This window comes from Capricornis sumatraensis, chromosome 2, assembly GCF_032405125.1.
Source record: "Capricornis sumatraensis isolate serow.1 chromosome 2, serow.2, whole genome shotgun sequence".
In the NCBI taxonomy this organism is placed as follows: Eukaryota; Metazoa; Chordata; class Mammalia; order Artiodactyla; family Bovidae; genus Capricornis; species Capricornis sumatraensis.
This window is the reverse complement of record NC_091070.1, coordinates 46120411-46143343: the sequence shown is the minus strand read 5'-3', so window position 1 is coordinate 46143343 and position 22933 is coordinate 46120411. Positions and strand designations below refer to the sequence as shown.

The 22933-nt window shown below is 36.4% G+C and overlaps 1 protein-coding gene across 1 annotated transcript in view; it reads left to right on the top strand.

The window, feature by feature from the left end:
- WDR72 (WD repeat domain 72) overlaps positions 1–22933 on the top strand; it is a 196419-nt gene that overhangs the window by 73263 nt on the left and 100223 nt on the right. The gene's annotated exons all lie outside the window — the stretch shown is intronic.

Sequence of the window (22933 nt, the reverse complement as noted above, 5' to 3'; positions counted from 1 at the left end):
TTTCAAATGTCTCTTGTATTTCTTACTGATTAAACAAAAAATCTCAAAATGTATATCAATATCTTTAGTTTCATCTGTAATTCAGAATTTGGGGTTGGAGTTAACATTTCATATTCTGTGTTATTATGACTTTTACAATAGTGAAACATTTCTTTCCCTGAGATCTAGCCAAATTTATCCAGCATTGTGATGGCATCCTTACCATTGCCTTGTACCAAGATAAGATACTCTTTTCTATAGATTCTCTAATATTGATGAAACCCTACATTTAAGAGGAATATTTTGGCTTCAGTAGAAAGTCAGATAAGTTTATCAACAAAAATTCTTAATTATTCCTGAATTTAAAAAATATATATACTTAGCTTGGGCTCTTCTAGAAAAATATCATAGATGCTGTGGCTTGTAAACAACAGAAATTTATTTCTCATTGTTTTAGAGGCTGGAAAGATTAAGGTACTCCCAAACTGGAGTGGTAAAGGCCCTCTTCCTGGTTGCATATGGCTGTCTTTTCATTGAACTCTCATATGGTGGAAAGAAAGCAAGCTAGATCTTTGAACTTTTCTTATAATCTCATAACCTCATCATCTCCCAAACCTCATCATGTCCCATAGTCCCCATTTACACCTCCAAAGTCCCAAAGTCCTCATCTCCAAATACCATCATATGGAGATTACAATTTCAACCTATGGATTGGGGTTGGGGTGGGGTCCTGACACACTTTCAGTCCACAGCATTTGGTTATGTGAATTATTTTCCACAATTCCTATTTGTCCACCCTTCAACTTGCCATTTCTTCCTTAACTCTCTCAGAGCTTTCGCCCCTAGTTGATTTCTGTCACATGGGTATTTCATTGCCTAGAAAGCAGATTGTATTATACATTTGTTCTTAGAATTATTTATAAAACCCTAAAACTTTAAAGCTGCTATTGATTTTTGCCCCTTTTTAGAAACTGAGACACACCTCTGGTTGTGGTTCTTTTTTGTTGAGAAGGATGCATTTGCCCCTAAACTTTGTTTCTAGTATGTTAGGCAATTCCCAGTCCTAGATGCCCTGAAATATTCCTTCTAACCCCTTGGTAATTTTGTTTACTTTCTTCTTTCCTTTTCTCTATCTCTCCTCTCACTAAACTACTTAATTCTCTAAAAGTGGTACGTGGTTTGTTTAACTCTAACGCAGTTATGTCTCTTGTTTTGCTCTTGCCTACAAGCAAATCTGTTCGCCTTACAGAAAATTAAGTGGATTGCTGAGAGATTATTTTGGATACACCATATAAGATTCTAGTAGCATAAATCTTATAAGAACAAAATATAGAAATAAAAAGTTTTGAAAAATTGAGTAGTATTCTTATAATTGAGACTTTGGTTAGTTTTTCTTTGTTTACTACAAATCAGAAGTTTTCAAGAATCGGAACTAAATAAATTTAACCTGCAGGTTTTAAAAAAGGTATCTTTTTTTAAGTCATTTAAAAAATAAACAGTTATAATTGTGATTTGTAGAACAACAGTCATATTTCAAGAGTAATAAGAAATATAGATTAAAAAAAATAAAAAGCATACTTGTTGTCATATTCCTTAAAGATCAGGTGACCTTACAGCCAGAATCACTGTGACAATCCTGGTATAGGCCTATTGTTCCAGTGTAATAATTAACAGTGCACTATTTCACTCTCAAAAGTTGCCTGGTTTGAACAATAAATTATATGGTCATTTTACTTAAAGGAGACTAGCCTTTAGTTCAAGGGAATAAAAAATACATCTTCTTTAGGTTAAAATTTTCAAAATATTCAAATAACCATAATGATATACTAACATAAACAAGTTAATAAAATATAAAACTGATGCTTAATCATTTTCCTTTTAAATTCAGATATGTAAAAATATTATACTCTGCTGTAGGTGAATAACATAGTTTAAGAGCAATTAAAGTCTTTACTTTTATTTTATTCAACACTTAAAATCTTATTTTTTAGTATATAACTTTCTTTTGCATCATTAATTTTTTTTAAAAAATGCAATAATGTCATTGAACAGTAATGAAAAGTAAATGCTGCATTTTTAAATGGTCTGTTATAGTAATCATGTAACCAAGTAAGCCTCAGCCATGCTTTACAAAATTCTATTCCTCACGCTAAAAAACAAAACCTACAATTAAAAAAGAAGCAAGCACATCGATTAGCCAGAGTATGTTCTTTAAAACTGGAGATTTTGTTGGATATACTAACAATATTTTACACTCATAAACCAGTCTGAAGCCTGAAACACAATTTCATTTATCTTTATATTCTAAGCTTTATAATGTCACAGAAAGTGTCCATCTGGTCAGCTCAGATTGCTTTAAATAGTGAGTGGTCAGAAAGACTTAGATGATAAAGGTCAAAGGAGCCTCTTGACCCTGTGATACTTGCCAAAGCAATTGGAGCATCAGGACTGATATACCGTTAGATACAGTTTGCTAAAGCAGGCTCTACTTTAATTGGTAATGATAGCAAGAATACACAGTAAAGTCATTGCTGAAACAAAACAAAAAGTATCCAATATAGTAATTTATTACCAGTCGGTGGGTTTCCTGCACCAGGTTGTTTTACCCCTGCAGTGGTGAGAGAAAGCAAAAAGGTACTCTAACACTTAGCTGAAAATGGATGCCCTGCTGATACCCAGGATGTGTGGTGGCCCCATGATTGCCCGTGCCATTAGCTTGGTAATGTCATCTCTATTGTAAACTCAGCTCCCCATGTTCTTTCTGTGCATCAGCTGCAGATTGAAGCTTTCTCCTTTGTTTTCTATTTGTGCTGCCAATCATGCTGCTCTCTACCAACCCTTTGGAGGGAGACCGTTTTTACTAGTAACAACTGTCTCCAGCGACCTAGAGCTCAATGGATCTAAAAATGAATGGCTGGCACTTTCGTTTACACCTTGTTTGATTTATGCATTATTGTACTATTTGTTCATTCCTATTGTTCCACCAATGGTTTTTCATATCTTTATAAGATATATATTTTTTGTAACTAGTATATCCCTACCTGTTTGTAGTTTTCTATGAAATTAAGTCATTTGTTAAAAATGTTGAAATGTATTTGGTACAATATGAGCAAAGTCTTTGTAGATCTTTTTCATTTAATCAATCAATAAAAAAATCCTTTTAAAAATAGTTGTTGGTTTCTATCAATGAAGGAAAAATTCCCATGGAAAAGTATAAATGAGCTTTTTTGAAAATCAGGGTTTTATCTGTAAAAATATCTTAAGATCAACAGCAGAACACTGAAAAAGGATAAATTAAAGAACAGATTTTGCTAATTGCAAGCACAGAGATGGTAAAATTAGTTTTCCTTCATATTTCTAATTGTATATGGGAGATGCAGATGGCATTTTTTAAAATTTTTGTGTGTGTTTGCTTTAAAATAGCACAAACTTTGAGAATGAGTAAAAATCAGTAAGCATATGGATTCTCTTACCTTTGTCAAATACTGGAGTTTCTTCAAAGTGTGCTTCATTTTGTAACTGACAGATACCCCATTTTCCTCAAATCATAATAGAAATTCATTCCTGAAATAATGATACAGAAAGCAGTATTAGCATTTACAATTAAACACAAAACATAAACCTGATTTTATTTTTATAACTAAGGATCTGGGTAGTGTATTAATATTAAAAGCCTGTTACTGGGTGTGGTTTTAATGGATAAAGTAGTCCTTCATACATTTGGTTTTATAGATAAAATTAAATGACATGTTATTATAATTGTCTGTGGAAATGCTTTTTTTTAAATTAAAATCTAAACATTTTAGGTTCAGTTATGGAAATTGGTAAATTGTTGAAAAGGGTACAATTTTCTTTTTCTACACAGACACATGTTTCAGCTTTTAATTTTACAAACATTATCAAGGATTATTCTAGACTAAAACTAGATATGTGAGGAGCTAGAAAGCTCCAGACCAGATACAGCCTCTACTCCACCAGTGCTTTTTTTTGACCAGGTTTTCAGCCCTATATTTGATTACTGCAAAGGCAGTTTGGTTGGAAGCACGTCCCAAGCCAGCTCCCATCTATTTTAGAAACCACAGCACTTTGTGCTTCAAAATATCTATGGAGTTTATTATGCTTTCAAGGACAAATAGAGAAAGGCATTTCAGAAAGAGAAAAAAATGTTCCTAGTAACGCATTTCTACACTGCAAGGGATTGTTTGACTTGCAGAATAAAAGCCTTCTACTCAATAAATTTGAGTTATTATTACAATTAATTAATTGGTTAATTAATCTGTTTCTGGTATAGAGACCAGGCAACTCATTATACCCCATGTCATAAATATGCATAAACCAAAGAATCCGTAAGTCAATAAATATCTGCCTTGGCTCTTAGTCTAGTTTTTAGACCGAATAATTCTAAAGTGAAAATGATGTGAAAGTGTTTTAGCACTGAATAAATGCTAATTTACTGTTACATTTATTAGCTATTCTTTCACTTTTTTCTCTTACTGTATTTTCTTAGAAACATCCAGAGGGTAAGGTGGCAGGCAGAAGAGGAGCTCACTCATCAGGCATGTGTGTCGTGTTAGGAAAATGACTGGTGTCTTAGGAAAGAGTGAACCAATGTGGGACTCTCCATCGACTAATGGAAACCTATAGTTTAAGAAAGGTAGCACAGTTCCCAGAATAAGCTGAATCTCAGTGGTAAGCGGCCTTCAGAGACAAGAATGTAGATAGGTAAAAGAGCATTTAAATTGTGCTTTCCATGAAATTTTTATGTGGTTATGTGTATTAAATCAGTTAAAGGAGATGGCATGCCTTGATGTATTTGAGGGGGAAAATGTAAAAGCATTTTCTTTTCCTGGATATCATGTCAGTAATATATACAGTAACTTGACTTTTCAGGTATGGTGTATGTTGTAATTTAAGGCTTTTTAAAATACAGTGTAGCAGTATTGGTTTTCATGTATCACTAATGGATCCAGGGTGAATTTTAGGAAATGAGTGCTTGACAGTACAGAGAGGACCCTGACATTTATGAATAGTAAAGAAACTTCCCTCATTCTTCAAACCACAGCCCTGTGTTAGCATCTATTATAATGATACTTTTCATGTGTTTCTCTCTAGAATTAAAATAAAGACATGTAAGCTTGTATGAATGTGCATAAATTTCTTTGTCACACAGAAATGAGATAATATTCTAGATTCTCATTCCACAAGTTGTTTTTGTTAAGTAAAAAATATTTGGTGAACATTATTCTATATCAGTATATAAACATCTACCCTGATTAGATTTTTTAACCAAGTTTCCAATAAATACTATTTTAGTTTTCTCTTTCAGAAAACCTTCATGGGGAAAGCTCTTTGGGACTGTATGTTAATATGCAATAGTTACTGGGTTCAGTATTATTTTGTATACTTGAAATTAATGCATAAATCAAATTTAAATGACAGATATCAGAGAGGTAATTATTCATATAAATTGACTTAGGAAAATCATTCTAATTTATCCAATATTAAAAAATCATGGATCAAATGATTTTTAAATAAAAAAGCAATAATAATGCTAATTTAATTTTCAATAATCTACCATCCCTAATATTATTTAGCTTTTTTTCCTAGCAGTTTTAGCAAATGACAAATAATAAAAAGAAATTTCAAGGGATTAGAATAGAAAAAATTACCCTTATTCAAATATAGTAATAATGAATATGCTATATTTGAAAAAATGAACAGAACAGAAACCTAATAAAACACAAAATAAAATTAAGCATAGCAGAGCAAAAAACAAAACTTATATTCTTTTTTTTTTTCAAAACTTATATTCTAACACAAAAAACGTTAGTTGGAAAATAAAATGAATATAAAAATTTTCATTCACAATAGCAATAAACAATAGAAAAAAAAGGGATATATTTAATAATAAATATGCAAGACCCATATGAAGACACATTCCAAAAATTACTAAAAGACATGAAAAATATCTTTATTTCAGTTCAGTTCAGTTCAGTCGCTCAGTCGTGTCCGACTCTTTGCAACCCCATGAATCGCAGCACACCAGGCCTCCCTGTCCATCACCATCTCCCGGAGTTCACTCAGACTCACGTCCATCAAGTCAGTGATGCCATCCAGCCATCTCATCCTCTGCCATCCCCTTCTCCTTCTGTCCCCAACCCCTCCCAGCATCAGAGTCTTTTCCAATGAGTCAACTCTTTGAATGAGGTGGCCAAAGTACTAGAGTTTCAGCTTTAGCATCATTCCTTCCAAAGAAATCCCAGGGCTGATCTCCTTCAGAATGGACTGGTTGGATCTCCTTGCAGTCCAAGGGACTCTCAAGAGTCTTCTCCAACACCACAGTTCTAAAGCATCAATTCTTCGGCACTCAGCTTTCTTCACAGTCCAACTCTCACATTCATACATAACCACTGGAAAAACCATAGCCTTGACTAGATGGACCTTTGTTGGCAAAGTAATGTCTCTGCTTTTCAATACGCTATCCAGGTTGGTCATAGCTTTTCTTCCAAGGAATAAGCGTCTTTTAAATTCATGGCTACAGTCACCATCTGCAGTGATTTTGGAGCCCAAAAAAATAAAGTCTGACACTGTTTCCACTGTTTCCCCATCTATTTCCCATGAAATGATCGGCTGGATGCCATGATCTTCATTTTCTGAATGTTGAGCTTTAAGCCAACTTTTTCACTCTCCTCTTTCACTTTCATCAAGAGGCTCTTTAGTTCTTCTTCACTTTCTGCCATAAGGGTGGTGTCATCTGCATATCTGAGGTTATTGAGATTTCTCCCGGCAATCTTGATTCCAGCTTGTGCTTCTTCCAGCCCAGCGTTTCTCATGATGTACTCTGCATATAAGTTAAATAAGCAGGGTGACAATATACAGCCTTGATGTATTCCTTTTCCTATTTGGAACCAGTCTGTTGTTCCATGTCCAGTTCTAACTGTTGCTTCCTGACCTGCATACAGGTTTCTCAAGAGGCAGGTCAGGTGGTCTGGTATTCCCATCTCTTTCAGAATTTTCCTCAGTTTATTGTGATCCACACAGTCAAAGGCTTTGGCATAGTCAATAAAGCAGAAGTAGATGTTTTTCTGGAACTCTCTTGCTTTTTCCATGATCCAGTGGATGTTGGCAATTTGATCTCTGGTTCCTCTGCCTTTTCTAAAACCAGCTTGAACATCTAGAAGTTCATGGTTCACGTATTGCTGAAGCCTGGCTTAGAGAATTTTGAGCATTACTTTACTAGCATGTGAGATAAGTGCAATTGTGTGGTAGTTTGAGCATTCTTTGGCATTGCCTTTCTTTGGGATTGGAATGAAAACTGACCTTTTCCAGTCCTGTGGCCACTGCTGAGTTTTCCAAATTTGCTGGCATATTGAGTGCAGCACTTTCACAGCATCATCTTTCAGGATTTGAAATAGCTCAACTGGAATTCCATCACCTCCACTAGCTTTGTTCATAGTGATGCCTTCTAAGGCCCACTTGACTTCACATTCCAGGATTACTGGCTCTAGATGAGTGATCACATCATCATGATTATCTGGGTCATGAAGATCTTTTTTGTACAGTTCTTCTGTGTATTCTTGCCACCTCTTCTGAATATCTTCTGCTTCTGTTAGGTCCATATCATTTCTGTTCTTTATCGAGCCCATCTTTGCATGAAATGTTCCCTTGGTATCTGTAATTTTCTTGAAGAGATCTCTAGTCTTTCCCATTCTGTTGTTTTCCTCTATTTCTTTGCATTGATCACTGAGGAAAGCTTTCTTATCTCCTCTTGCTGTTCTTTGGAAATTTGCATTCACATGCTTATATCTTTCCTTTTCTCCTTTGCTTTTCACTTCTCTTCTTTTCACAGCTATTTTTAAGGCCTCCCCAGACAGCCATTTGCTTTCTTGCATTTCTTTTCCATGGGGATGGTCTTGATTCCTGTCTCCTGTACAATGTCAAAAACCTCCATCCATAGTTCATCAGGGACTCTATCTATAAGATCTAGTCCCTTAAATCTATTTCTCACTTCCACGGTATAATCATAAGGGATTTGATTTAGGTCATACCTGAATGGTCTAGTGGTTTTCCCTACTTTCTTCAATTTAAGTTTGAATTTGGCAACAAGGAGTTCATGATCTGTTAACTGTATAGAGCTTCTCCATCTTTGGCTGCAAAGAATATAATCAATCTGATTTCGGTGTTGACCATCTGGTGATGTCCATGTGTAGAGTCTTCTCTTGTGTTGTTGGAAGAGGGTGTTTGCTATGACCAGCGCATTTTCTTGGCCAAACTCTATTAGTCTTTGCCCTGCTTCATTCTGTACTCCAAGGCCAAATTTGCCTATTACTCCAGGTGTTTCTTGACTTCCTACTTTTGCATTCCAGTCCCCTATAATGAAAAGGACATTTTTTGTGTGTGTTAGTTCTAAAAGGTCTTGTAGGTCTTCATAGAACCGTTCAACTTCAGCTTCTTCAGCGTTACTGGTTGGGGCATAGACTTGGATTACCGTGATATTGAATGGTTTGCCTTGGAAATGAACAGAGATCATTCTGTCGTTTTTGAGATTGCATCCAAGTACTGCATTTTGGACTCTTTTGTTGACCATGATGGCTACTCCATTTCTTCTAAGGGATTCCTGCCCACAGTAGTAGATATAGTGTTAATCTGAGTTTAATTCACCCATTCCAGTCCATTTTAGTTCGCTGATTCCTAGAATGTCAACGTTCACTCTTCCCATCTCTTGTTTGACCACTTCCAATTTACCTTGATTCATAGACCTGACATTCCAGGTTCCTATGCAATATTGCTCTTACAGCATCGGACCTTGCTTCTATCACCAGCCACATCCACAACTGGGTATTGTTTTTGCTTTGGCTCCATCCCTTCATTTTTTCTGGAGTTATTTCTCCACTGATCTCAGTAGCGTGTTGGGCACCTACTGATCTGGGGAGTTCCTCTTTCAGTATCCTATCATTTTGCCTTTTCATACTGTTCACAGGGTTCTCAAGGCAAGAATACTGAAGTGGTTTGCCATTCCCTTCTCCAGTGGACCACATTCTTAACATAATATAATCCCTGATGGAAAGCACCATATTTTAAAGATTTCAGTAGTTGCAAATCTGTATGTTTAATAACAATAACTTGCAAAATCTCCCTGGTAGGTTTTTGGGAACTTCATGATTTAATTACAAAATTCATCTGTAAAAATATTACGTATAAAATGAGCTAAAGAAAGTTAAAAAAAATAAAGACTCTTTTTTATCAAATGTTAAACATTATCATCTATCTATCCATCTATCTGTAGTTTAACATTAGAGTAGTTCAAGAACAGACAAACAGGTAAATGGAAAAGAAAAAAGGGTTCAGGAATGAGGACTATATAAATCATAATTTACTCTTTGTAAAATATGGCACTTTAAAATCATAGAGGAAATTTAGTAAGTTTTTTTGTATAATTTAGAGTAATTTCTGGGAAAAATATAAAATTATATCCTACTCTCTACCTTTAACAAATATAAACTTCAGATGAATAATAGTTTTAAACATAGGAAGCTAGGTTACTGGAAGGAAATATATTTTTAGTAATTGTGAAGGGTCTAAGAGTGGGATAATTCCCAAAAGATATGTGAAATAATTACAGTTTTACTATTTAGATATTAAAAACCATATTTCAAAAACTCCAAAGAGCTATACATTTAAAGTCTAATGATACTTGAAAAATATTTGTAATATATTCAACAGAGGATTAATATCATTACATACAAAGGAGCTCGTACCAGTTGATAAGGAAAAGATAAAGATTAAAATAGGAAATGGGGCAAATATTAACACTTAAATCACAGAAAAATATACAAATAGCCATTAAACTTTTCTCACTAAAAATTATAAATGTATATTTTTATATCAGATTAGTAATTTCTACAAAAAGTGATGAACTCTTTAATGACATGACAAAATAATTTATACATACTCATTTTCTGTTGAAGTGTGTTTTGAAACAACCTTGCTGGAGCACTGTCTGACAATTTAATCAACATTTTAAAGGCATATATTTTTTCACCCTGAAATTCTATTTCAAACAATTTTTATAAGAACCTAAAAAGTGTTCCATGATTTTAGACACAGTTATGTTCAGAGAAGGAAGAGAAAATGGTGGTTTTCATTTGTAACCTATGGAGAAATGACTTAGGGAACATTTTGTCCTTTTTCAAAAACCCCAAATTTCTGCATCAGTAAGATTTTGTGGAGTCAGAGTTCAAAGTCAGGGCAATGTCATCCAAGCATGCCAGGACCCAAGAGTGGGGGCACCCTAACTGAACTCTGGGTAGCCAGGAACCCACACACTGGAAGCAATCTGTTAGGAAGCATGTTGACTTTTGACTGACCCTGTAATTAGGTGCTTAAATGGCGAATGTTGTGAGGCACTTATTTTTCACTTAGGCGACAGTTCCTTAAATGAATTCTTCTGGTCACAAAGAGGTTAGAGATGGGCTTTTGGAAACGTGCAGGACTAACACCTGAGAGCTGAATCCCAAGTTAACAGAAACAAAGGCACACATAATTATTTTTTTTAATGTGCTGGTTTTTATTTTGTTAATTTTCAAAAAGACCTGGAATAACATATTAATCATTACATTTTGGTTACTAGAGGGAGAATATCTTGAAATAAGTATATACATGACTCAGCTGACCTGGCCCAATGAAGTCTTCTGTAAAAGATCTCATGTTTTATGAGCACTTTAAATTTTTTTTTAACTTTTATTTTGTATTGGGGCATAGTCGATTAACAATGTTGTGACAGTTTCAGGTGAATAGTGTAGGGACTTAGCTATACATATACATCTATCCCTTCTCCCTCCAAACTCCCCTACCATCCTGACTGCCACATAATGTCGAGCAGAGTTCCATGTGCTATAAGTAGGTACTTGTAGGTCCTTGTTGGTTATCCATTTTAAATATAGCAATGTGTACATGTCCATTCCAAACTCCCTAACTATCCCTTCCCCACTATGAACTCATAACAGAACAAATTCCTGGTGGTATAATGCACTGAGGTTGAGGGACACTTAGTCTTTTAGAGATTGGAGTGGGTAAAAATAATGGTACTTATACATATGATGATGACAAAAGGTGAATGTTGAAAAAGAAATAAAAATGTAATAAGAGAAATCCAAAAAAGGCAAGATTACAACTGGAAGAGATTAGAAAAGATTTGTGTAGGAAAATCTCATTGGGAAAATGAGATTTCAAAAGCAGTAGAATTTCTGTAGATGAGTATTAGAACATTCTCAGCTTGAGAAGAGACACAAAAGCAGAGGGTGGAAAAATAAATAAAATGGGAAGGCTATTTACTTACAGCAGAAGAATCAGGCAGCCAAGCACAGCCTGGAACTAGGAGAGGAAGTTGGGAAAGAACTTGAGACAATGAGACTGCGAGGTGCGTGCTTCAAGGACCACGGGTCTTGCTCACCACTGAGTCTTCCACATATGGCACAGCACCTGGCATGGAGTAGTTGCTTCGTAAACATCCGATAGATGAATAAATGAATGAATCATTAATAAAATGTGAAGAAGGGAACATGGTATAAGAAACATTAAAGAGAGGACTTCAGAAGGCAAACATAATAACCAGATTTAAGCCTGATTTATTGGGAGAATGTTGCTCCCAGGATTGTCAAGAAACAAAGAGTCCTTAGTGAGGAGGCCAGTACTGCAGCAGCCATGGTTTCATATGCCTGTTGTAGAGCACAGATAAGACCTTCCTGTTACTTGAAAGCTAAAAATAATTCTGACTTTTTAGTATGTTTCACTATAACTTCGTGAAACATGTGTACCAAAGAAAAAATGTGATTAGGAAGAAGTATAAAATTCTTGAGTTTCCCTGGTGGCTCAGCAGTAAAGAATCTGCCTGCCAATGTAGGAGACCTGGGTTTGATCCATGAGTCGCTAACATCTCCTGGAGAGGGGAATGACAACCCACTCCAGGATTCTTGCCTGAGAAATTCCATGGAGAGGAGCCTGGCAGGCTACAGTCCATGCGGTCACAAAATAGTTGGACAAGACTTAGCAACAACAACATAAAATCCTTGTTACAAACCTACAAGGATATTTTATCTATTTAAGTTGTTGTTCAGTTGTGAAGTTGTGTCCGACTCTTTGTGACATTATGGACTGCAGGCACCCCTGTCCTTCACTATCTCCCAGAGTTTGCTCAGATTTATATCCATTGAGTCAGTGATGCTATCTAATCATCACATCCTCTGCCACCCACTCCTCCTATTGTCTTCACTCTTTCCCCGGCATCAAGGTCTTTTCCAATGAGCTGGACTTCAGATCAGGTGGCCAAAGTATTGAAACTTCAGCTTTACCATCAGTACTTCCAATAAATATTCAGGGTTGATTTCCTTTAAGATTAACTGATTTGGTCTTACTGCAGTCCAAAGGACTTGCAAGAGTCTTCTCCAGCACCGCAGTTCGAAAGCATCTTCGGCGCTTAGCTTTCTTTATGATCCAACTCTCACATCCGAGAGGTTGGGGCTTCCCTGATAGCTCAGTTGGTAAAGAATCCGCCTGCAATGCAGGAGATCGCGGTTCGATTCCTGGGTTAGGAAGATCCACTGGAGAAGAGTTAGGCTATCCACTTCAGTGTTCTTGGGCTTTCCTTGTGGCTCAACTGGTAAAGAATCTGCCTGCAATGCAGAAGACCTGGGTTCAATCCCTGGATTGGGATGATCCCTTGGAGAAGGGAAAGGCTACCCACTCGAGTATTCTAGCCTGGAGAATTCCATGGACTGTGTAGTCCATGGGGTCACAAGAGTCAGGCACCAGGAGTGAGTTTCATTTTTACTCACATCCGAACATGACTATTATTGCTTTGACTATTTGTACTTTTGTTGGCAAAGTGATGTCTCTGCTTTTAATATACTGTCTAGCTTTGTCATAGCTTTCCTTTCAAGGAGCAAGCGTTTTTTAATTTATGGCTGCAGTCACCATCTGCAGTGATTTTGGAGCCCAAGGAAGTAAAATCTGTCACTGCTTCCACTTTTCCCCCTTCTATTTGCCATAAAGTGATGAGACCAGATGCCATAATCTTAGTTTTTTGAATGTGGAGTTTTAAACTAGCATTTTCACCCTGGGGTGAAAGGGTGAGGCTCTTTAGTTCCTCTTCACTTTCTGCTATTATGTAGAAGAATCACAGAAAGCAGAACAAAGGAGGAGGATTAGTCAAGTTACAAAAGAAAGGGAGAAAAAGGCTTGACTGGGAGTCTCTGCATGCCAACCTAGTAGAGTTGGACTTTATTGTACCAGCATACTGGAACTTGTGAGAATTACTTTTTTTAAAGTAATATGTTCAAAGCACATTTTTTTCAAACCTAGATTATTCTGACAGTGCGGTGCAGGATGAGTTTGAGTTAGGCAACTAGTAAAGATGTTCTATGAAAGGCAATATGAAAATAAACGTCTTGACTCAAATGGTGAATAGGTGGAAGGAAAAAAATGTTATGCAGATCCATCTCAGATGTACATGTTAGAAGATTTTAATTTCTCTTCAACTATAAGATCATTTATCCAGTATAAAGCCAATATGGATGCAGCAAAATAAAAGAATATAATATTGATACATACTACAACATGCTGCTAAGCCTGCTGCTAAGTTGCTTCAGTTGTGTCTGACTCTGTGCGACCCCGTAGATGGCAGCCTACCAGGCTGCCCCATCCCTGGTATTCTCTAGGCAAGAATACTGGAGTGGGTTGCCATTTCCTTCTCCAATGCATGAAAGTGAAAAGTCAAAATGAAGTCACTCAGTCGTGCCTGACTCTTAGCGACCCCATGGACTTCAGCCTACCAGGCTCCTCCGTCCATGGGATTTTCTAGGCAAGAGTACTACAACATAAGTGAATCTCAAAAGCATCAAGCTTAAGTGAAAGAAGCCAGATGCAAAAGTCCACATACTGAATGATTTCATTTCTATAAAATATCCAGAAAAGGAAACTGTTGCTGACAGAAAGTGTATTAATGGTTCCCTGGGAGAGTGGATAGGAATGGGAGTGGCAGCAAATGATAACAAAGGAAGTGATTAAAATGACTTAAAACTGAGTTGTATTGATGACTGCACAACTAAATTTACTAAAACCTCTGAATTGAACACTTATGGCAGATGAATTTTATGGTATTGCATGCAAATGGCACTTCAATAAAGGTGTTAAGAAAAAAATCAAAAGTGATTGTTAAAGCATGAGCTTGAAGTTAAAATGATTTGGGTTTGCGTATAGGCTCTGCCAGTTGTTACCTGTATTCATTTTGGATGAAAACAGAAATCCACTTCTCAATAGCTTCATCTGTCAGAGGTTACAAAAACCTGTGCCATTACTGTTTTTTAAGGGTTTATGACTAAGTTTGTCTTAAATTTAGTCCTGGGCATAATAAGCTCACATGGTAGACTCTAATTTATAATTATCAAATGAAGACTATTACACTGTTCACATAAAATTATTTGATCTCAAAGGTGCATTTTCTATAAAATGTATAATCTTATTGATAATGTTTGTGATTTGTAAGTTATAGAAAATGTGGTGAAAGTGAAAGTGAAGTTGCTCAGTCGTGTCCCACACTTTGCGACCCCATGGGCTGTAGCCTACCAGGCTCCTTCATCCATGGAATTTTCCAGGGAACAGTACTGGAGTGGGTTGCCATTTCCTTCTCCAGGGGATCGTCCCAATCCAGGGATCAAACTCGGGTCTCCCGCATTTGCAGGCAGACACTTTACCATCTGAGCCACCAAGGAAATTATAGAAAATGTGGTAACAGATCCAATTACTAGAATCTATTCCTCCAGTTTTAATTTTATGTTTTAAAAGTTTCAGTGTAGTTAGTTTGGACATTCAGTTTAAATATATATCTTTTTAATTTAAAAGATGATCTTACATTGGCTATTACAATCACTTATATTGTAACTAATTGTGTTTTGGTATGGTAGATCAGGTTATGATTGAATTTTACAAACATTAACTTAATTTCTGTAATTCCACATGGATGGTGAAATGCTTTAACTGAGATGTTGACATAGAAAATTTTCACCTTTATTGACAAAAAGTGTGTTAGAAGTTGAATGATATACCACTTTGCTCAAGGCTTTAATAAGTTTTATACAGACTAATAGTAGAATATAACTTAAAGTCAGGCCACATCAATGGATGCATTGAAGCACTACAAGAAAAACAAGCAAGCAGCCCAAAGATAAGGATGAATTGTATTCCCAAAGTTTATAAATTGGTTTGCTCAAAGATTTGATTGCATTTTCCTGGAGAAACATTGAAAACAAGGACTTTAAAGTTACTTGGTTTCCAGGCCAGCTCTCTAAAGCTCTTTTAGCTCATGGTGTTAAGGATGTATATTATTAATAGCAGCATTCCAAGCTCTACCACATTGATCTTTTTAGTGATTTTGTAAGACAATGTATTTCAAATTCTTACCCAAGGAAAACACGAATTCCAATGCTTTCCTATATGCATGAATGTAGGGTTATAGACGATTAGGTAAAATGGTTCCTGGGCACTATTAAATTATCGTTTTCATAAATGAGGGGTCTACCTAGGTTTGCTGTGTAAGGTGAGTTTCTCTGAGTTGAAATACACTCTTATGATATATTTCACAGACTGTTCCCAAGAATTTTTCATGATAGTTTTCTAATATGTCTCTACTGTATTGTAAATACAATTATTGCATTTTCTTAATATTTCTAACAAATTCTTTCTCATTTATTCATTTTATTTATTTTACTTTCTTCCTTTCATATTTCCTTGTTCATTTTTGTGAATACTATTCTCTCAATTTCTCTGATTTCTTTTTTTCAGTCCATTCTAAAGTATTGATTTCATCTGGAGTAAATATATGCCTCGGTGCTTATTTTTTAGCTGTCTTTCTATTAGATTTCCAATGTTTTAGAATTTTGGTTTATAGTCTCATTTCTAGAGGACTTTTCTCCTCTTTTTTTTTTTTTTTTCTTTTGGTGTATTTCATTTTCCTCTCTCTATATATATACGCAGCTAATATTCCCTATTAGTTTCACTGTTATCTCTGTCTACCTCAGTCCAGAATGAAGTCTGAACTATACTGATACTAAGTATTCAGTTCAGTTCAGTTCAGTTGCTCAGTCGTGTCCGACTCTTTGCGACCCCATGAATCCCAGCATGCCAGGCCTCCCTGTCCATCACCAACTCCCGGAGTTCACTCAGACTCACATCCATCGAGTCGGTGATGCCATCCAGCTATCTCATCCTCTGTCGTCCCCTTCTCCTCCTGCCCCCAATCCCTTACAGCATCAGGGTCTTTTCCAATGAGTCAACTCTTCGCATGAGGTGGCCAAAGTACCGGAATTTCAGCTTCAGTATCAGTCCTTCCAATGGACACCCAGGACTGATCTCCTTTAGGATGGATAGATGAGTGGAAAAGAAGGAAAAGAAACAAAATATTAGCCACAGAGAAAAACGAATCTTGCCATTTGTAACAACATGAATGGACCTAGAGAGTATTATGTTAAGGAAATAAATCACACAGAGAAAGACAAATACCATATTCAGTGCAGTTCAGTCGCTCAGTCGTGTCCGACTCTTTGTGACCCCATGAATCGCAGCACGCCAGGCCTCCCTGGCCATTACCATCTCCCGGAGTTCACTCAGACTCACATCCATCGAGTCCGTGATGCCATCCAGCCATCTCATCCTCTGTCGTCCCCTTCTCCTCCTGCCCCCAATCCCTCGCAGCATCAGAGTCTTTTCCAATGAGTCAACTCTTCGCATGAAGTGGCCAAAGTACTGGAGCTTCAGTTTTAGCATCATTCCTTCCAAAGAAATCCCAGGGTTGATCTCCTTCAGAATGGACTGGGTGGATCTCCTTGCAGTCCAAGGGACTCTCAGGAGTCTTCTCCAACACCACAGTTCAAAAGCATCAATTCTTCGGCGCTCAGCCTTCTTCACAGCCCAACTCTCACATCCATACATGACCACAGGAAAAACCATAGCCTTGACTAGACGGACCTTAGTCGGCAAAGTAATGTCTCTGCTTTTGAATATACTGTCTAGGTTGGTCATAACTTTTCTTCCAAGGAGTAGGTGTCTTTTAATTTCATGGCTGCAGTCACCATCTGCAGTGATTTTGAAGCCCAAAAAAATAAAGTCTGACACTGTTTCCACTGTTTCCCCATCTATTTCCCATGAAGTGATGGGACCGGATGCCATCATCTTCATTTTCTGAATGTTTAGCTTTAAGCCACCTTTTTCAGTCTCCTCTTTCACTTTCATCAAGAGGCTTTTTTAGCTCCTCTTCACTTTCTGCCATAAGGGTGGTGTCATCTGCATATCTGAGGTTATTGATATTTCTCCCGGCAATCTTGATTCCAGCTTGTGTTTCTTCCAGTCCAGCATTTCTCATGATGTACTCTGCATATAAGTTAAATAAGCAGGGTGACAATATACAGCCTTGACGTACTCCTTTCCTATTTGGAACCAGTTTGTTGTTCCATGTCCAGTTCTAACTGTTGCTTCCTGACCTGCATACCGATTTCTCAAGAGGCAGGTTAGGTGGTCTGGTATTCCCATCTCTTTCAGAATTTTCCTCAGTTTATTGTGATCCACACAGTAAGGCTTTGGCATAGTCAATAAAGCAGAAATAGATGTTTTCTTAATAGATGATATTAAGAGGATGTGGCAAGAATACACGAAAGAACTGTACAAAAAAGATCTTCATGACCCAGATAATCATGATGATGTGATCACTAATCTAGAGCCAGACATCTTGGAATGTGAAGTCAAGTGGGCCTTAGAAAGCATCACTACGAGCAAAGCTAGTGGAGGTGATTGAATTCCAGTTGAGCTGTTTCAAATCCTGAAAGATGATGCTGTGAAAGTGCTGCACTCAATATGCCAGCAAATTTGGAAAACTCAGCTGTGGCCACAGGACTGGAAAAGGTCAGTTTTCATTCCAATCCCAAAGAAAGGCAATGCAAAAGAATGCTCAAACTGCCACACAATTGCACTTATCTCACACACTAGTAAAGTAATGCTCAAAATTCTCCAAGCCAGGCTTCAGAAATACGTGAACCTTGAACTCCCTGATGTGCAAGCTGGCTTTAGAAAAGGCAGAGGAACCAGAGATCAAATTGCCAACATCTGCTGGATACTAAGTATATTTCTATCTAATTAGAGAGCAATCTTGTGCCTTGATTTGGTTACAAGTTAAAATTGTTCTAGGCTAGGTATCTTCCATTGATGTTAAACTCAGGGGTTGAACTCTGAAGCCCTGCAATCTGCTTAAGGATCTGCTGCTTAAAAGGCCTGTAACTTTACCTCCACTAAGCACTTTGTCTTTCTGTCCTATTTTGATCCTCAAAGATATTTATTTTGTTTTTGAGCTTGTCTAAACCTTTTAGAATTTCTTTTAAAAAAATATGTCATTCATTAGTGTTATCTATTTGGAAGAAATAACTTTGTCCTAAGTCTAAACTTCAACATCTTGACTAGATGTCAACTTATCCAAAACCTCTAGGATTTGTTAGTCTGTCAGAAAACGAAAGTAGCTATCTGAAATTTTTAGTAGCAAAGAGGTAGGCAGCTAGTATTTTCTTTTGCATCCATTCATCATATTCTCTGCTTTTGTGGCATGAATTTTAGGTCATAAATTCATCTACATTTTAGACCTGTTTCTCAGAAAATTTGCTATTTCAAGAAATTATGTTACCTTTTCTGTAAAATTTATCACATTGGTTAATCATGTAATTTCTCAGTGATAGTGTTCAATGCACAGATACTACATTTCCCCCCATCATCTGTACCATCCTTATTTGAAAAAACTCCCATTATCACAAATCTTTTGATGTGGATATTTTCCCTTGAGTCGCTTACTCCTTGGACGGAAAGTTATGACCAACCTAGATAGCATATTCAAAAGCAGAGACATTACTTTGGAAACAAAGGTTTGTCTAGTCAAGGCTATGATTTTTCCAGTGGTCATGTATGGATGTGAGAGTTGGACTGTGAAGAAGGCTGAGCACCGAAGAATTGATGCTTTTGAACTGTGGTGTTGGAGAAGACTCTTAAGAGTCCCTTGGACTGCAAGGAGATCCAACCAGTCCATTCTAAAGGAGATCAGTCCTGGGTGTCCTCTGGAAGGAATGATGCTAAAGCTGAAGCTCCAGTACTTTGGCCACCTCATGTGAAGAGCTGACACATTGGAAAAGACTCTGATGCTGGGAGGGATTGAGGGCAGAAGGAGAAGGGGACGACAGAAGATGAGATGGCTGGATGGCATCACGGACTCGATGGATGTGAGTCTGAGTGAACTCCAGGAGTTGGTGATGGACAAGTAGGCCTGGTCTGCTGTAATTCATGGGGTCTCAAAGAGTCGGACATGACTGAGCTACTGAACTGAACTGATAGATACATTTTCTAGAATTGCTAATATAGCTCGTCCCAGAATTAACTAGAAATGCATCAACTGGGATTTCTCTCTTTTGTTTATTTATAGAATAGGAAAAACTTAGAAACTTACAGAGTAACCAGAGTATAGAATCCTTGTATATTTTTATGAGTTCCCTTCCCCGCCCGCAAACCCCCCCCCCCCCACCCCCCGATCTGCTACATGGCTTCATCCATACCTAGTTATCCAGGAGTTGTTAGAGTGACTCATCACTATAGGGTGATTCAGATATCACAGAGGAAGAAAACTTTCCCTTACCCTTCTAGATTCTTCTGGCTGGTCTAAGAATTAAATTGACATGAGACAGATTAACAGGAGAAAATAAAATTTTATTTTGTAATTACAGGAATCCCAGACACGAGAGGGTCAGAGACAGGAAGGGAAAATGAGGTACATATGCCATCCTGAGTTAAGGCGGAGGATAGGAGTCTGGCGCTTTCAAGGACAGGAAGGTCATTCACAGGATGATAAGAAGAGCACATGAGTGGTAATTAGATGTTTGCCCTGCCATAGAGATGGGGCCACATAGATAAAATCTATCTCTGGTAATAACTTTTTTTTTTCTGGGAAAATCCCCAATTTAAATTCTTCTAGTTAAGAAAGAGAAAAATGTTTCTCTTGAACCCTCAAGGTCTGGATAACCTTTACCTCAAAATAATCCTCCCGCAAAAGTGATATATTTTGCGGATGCTCATTCTGAACCCTTATGCTGTGCTGTGTTTAGTCGCTCAGTCGTGTCCCACTCTTTGTGACCCCATAGCCCGCCAGGCTCCTCTGCCCATGGGATTCTCCAGGCAAGAATATTGGAGTGAGTTGCCATACCCTCCTCCAGGGGATCTTCCTGACCCAGGGATCAAACCTGAGTTTCATGCACTGCAGGCGGATTCTATTTCTGAGCCACCAGGGAAGCCCAAGAATACAAATTACTAAAGTTTCTTTTCTTATAGAATCTATTTTACATGCACAGTTCCTCATTTTTTATAAAACTTATTAAATTATGAAATGAAAATGATAAGCTTAGGAAAGAATTGAAGAAAAAAAGGATAGGCAAATACCATAGTTCCTGTGATTGGAATGCATAAAGTAGAATGTAGCTTACCAGTGGTCAGGCAGACTGTAGAGCATGGGTTGATCTGCTGAGTTAGCTGTTAACAGGAGTGAAAACAGAATTTTAACTAAAAAATAAAATTATTAAAATGTGATTTATATTACATTTAATAAAGTCTGGAGTATAATTGTATTCTATACTAATTCTTTAAATTCATATTATGATTACAATTATATACTAATTATTTAAATCAAAATTTGTTTTGCATATTTTAAATAAATTGCATGTTATATAATATGTTACCTTTTACTTCATGTTTGAATTTCACATTGAATAATAGTTATTTTAAAAAGTGTTTAAAAGATAATCAGGTGTTTCATAGGCCTATCATATGTTACAAGATTTGCCATTTGAAGCATCTAAATTAGTTTTGTCTTCTTCAGTTCTTAACTAGTCTTTGCTGGATTCTTAATTAGTCAATGACACTGGGTCTGACTCAGGTAGTTCTGATATCCCTGTCTGGATTTAGTATAATACTCCATTTTTAAATAATATTTGCTATTTACTTTGCAATCAGATTGTATTATTTGAAAATCAGTCAGAGCCTGACTAAAGGATATTAGAAATGGAGAAGTGTTTGGGTTCTAATTTTCTAAGCGATCAGTTCATTGGTAAATATTTTCATATAATGATGATTTCCTTATACATTTCAGTGAATATGGTGTTTCATAAAAAGAATGCTTAACTAATCTGGACCCTTTGTATATCTTAGAAATAATAAATAAGACTATTTCATTTTTTTAAAAATTAAGTTGATAATATCATCTGAAGAAAAAAACAGAAAAAAAGCCAAGAATCCTGACTTGGCTATTTACCAAATAGGTAACTGAACAAGTCACTTTACTTCTCTGTCCCTCATTTTCCTTTGTTTAGGGGAAGGGTCAGATCAGATCATTTCTAAATTCTTCTTGCTCTAATGAAACTAAGTATTTAAAATATGTTTTCTCACTTAGTATTTAAATATTTGTATTAGATATTATTGCACAAAAGCATAAGAGTGAACATCTGAGCATGGTTTTAAGCATTAGTTTTACCAGATGTATTTGCAGTTGTTGTAGGTTGGGCAGGTCAGATCCTTTTATAACAGACTCAGTGGGGGATCCAATATGTTTTCAGGAAAAAGTTTTATCAGAACATGTTGTTAGACAGTGCATTTCTACCTTCAAAGACAGGGTGCAAAAACAACCTTCTTTCTTTAACAGTTTTGTCTTTCTGACTCAGAAAAGGAAAAGGCACAGCTGAACACAGTAGGATGAAGAAAAAAATAAATAGACTTTTATTAATAAAGATGTTAGATTTATACCTTCACATCTATTACATTTCTTTTCCCTCCAAACTTTTGGGTTTTTTCTTTTTCTTTCTTTTTTTTTCTGTTTTCTTTTTTCTATGTACACTGGGTTGTTAAGGGTTTGAATTTTGTGTTGTTGACTTCAGTTTTACTTGTCATTTATTCTGAGTTCTTGCTGCTTGTAGAAGAATAATTTTTGCCCGCTGGCCATCTGGGATTCTACTTGCAGACTTTCTGACTCAGTAGCTTTTCCCCAAATCTGTGTACTTCAGACAAAGAGCTCAGCTCTCTGTGTCTCTTTCTTCTTCCCACCTGCTGTTCAGAGCATTCACATGTAGATGTACCACCAGAATTTCACTCCCCTGCCTCACAAAGTTCAGAGGTTGGAATGGACCATTGTCCTTGAGTGCCACCCCCTTGCTGTCCTGATTGCAAACCACACCTCCTCTCTTCCTTCAACCTGAACTTCAGAGAGTAAGACTAAATGTGATGTGATCTTGGGGAAAATACCAGCACCTTCTTATGCTTGCGAAGCCTGGACAGCACAGTTTGAGAAATTACTGGCAAGCAATCAGAGAGCATTCTATAAATAACATGTGAACTAATAACTTAAAATTTGTATTTAGCCCTCACCTTGCAGTGACTTAGACTGAAGGAAATACTCTTGTATTTGATTACTTGTTCTAGACTTTTTATTATAACAAGATGGGTAAATGTTTCTAAACACTCCTATTGTAATGATGTTTACATATGCTTTATCATTCTAAATATTTATATTTTTACACAACATCATTCAGTCATGATTTACTGTTACTGTAGGTTACTGTTAATAGAATTCTTGTCTGAGGAATATATTTTATATAGGTAACATATAAATATAAAGAAGTTTAAGAAATATCATTACCTTTACTACACATTACTAAATATTGTATATGCCCAATTTATGACATATTAAAGCTCAGGAATTACTGTTATAGGTATTCATTGTCATTCTATGTTACTTATGCCCAAAAATTTAGTAAATATTATTTTTTAAGTCCTTTGGTGACATGACTTTAAAAATATACTCACTATTTCTTTGAAGATTTTAAAATGTTCAAAC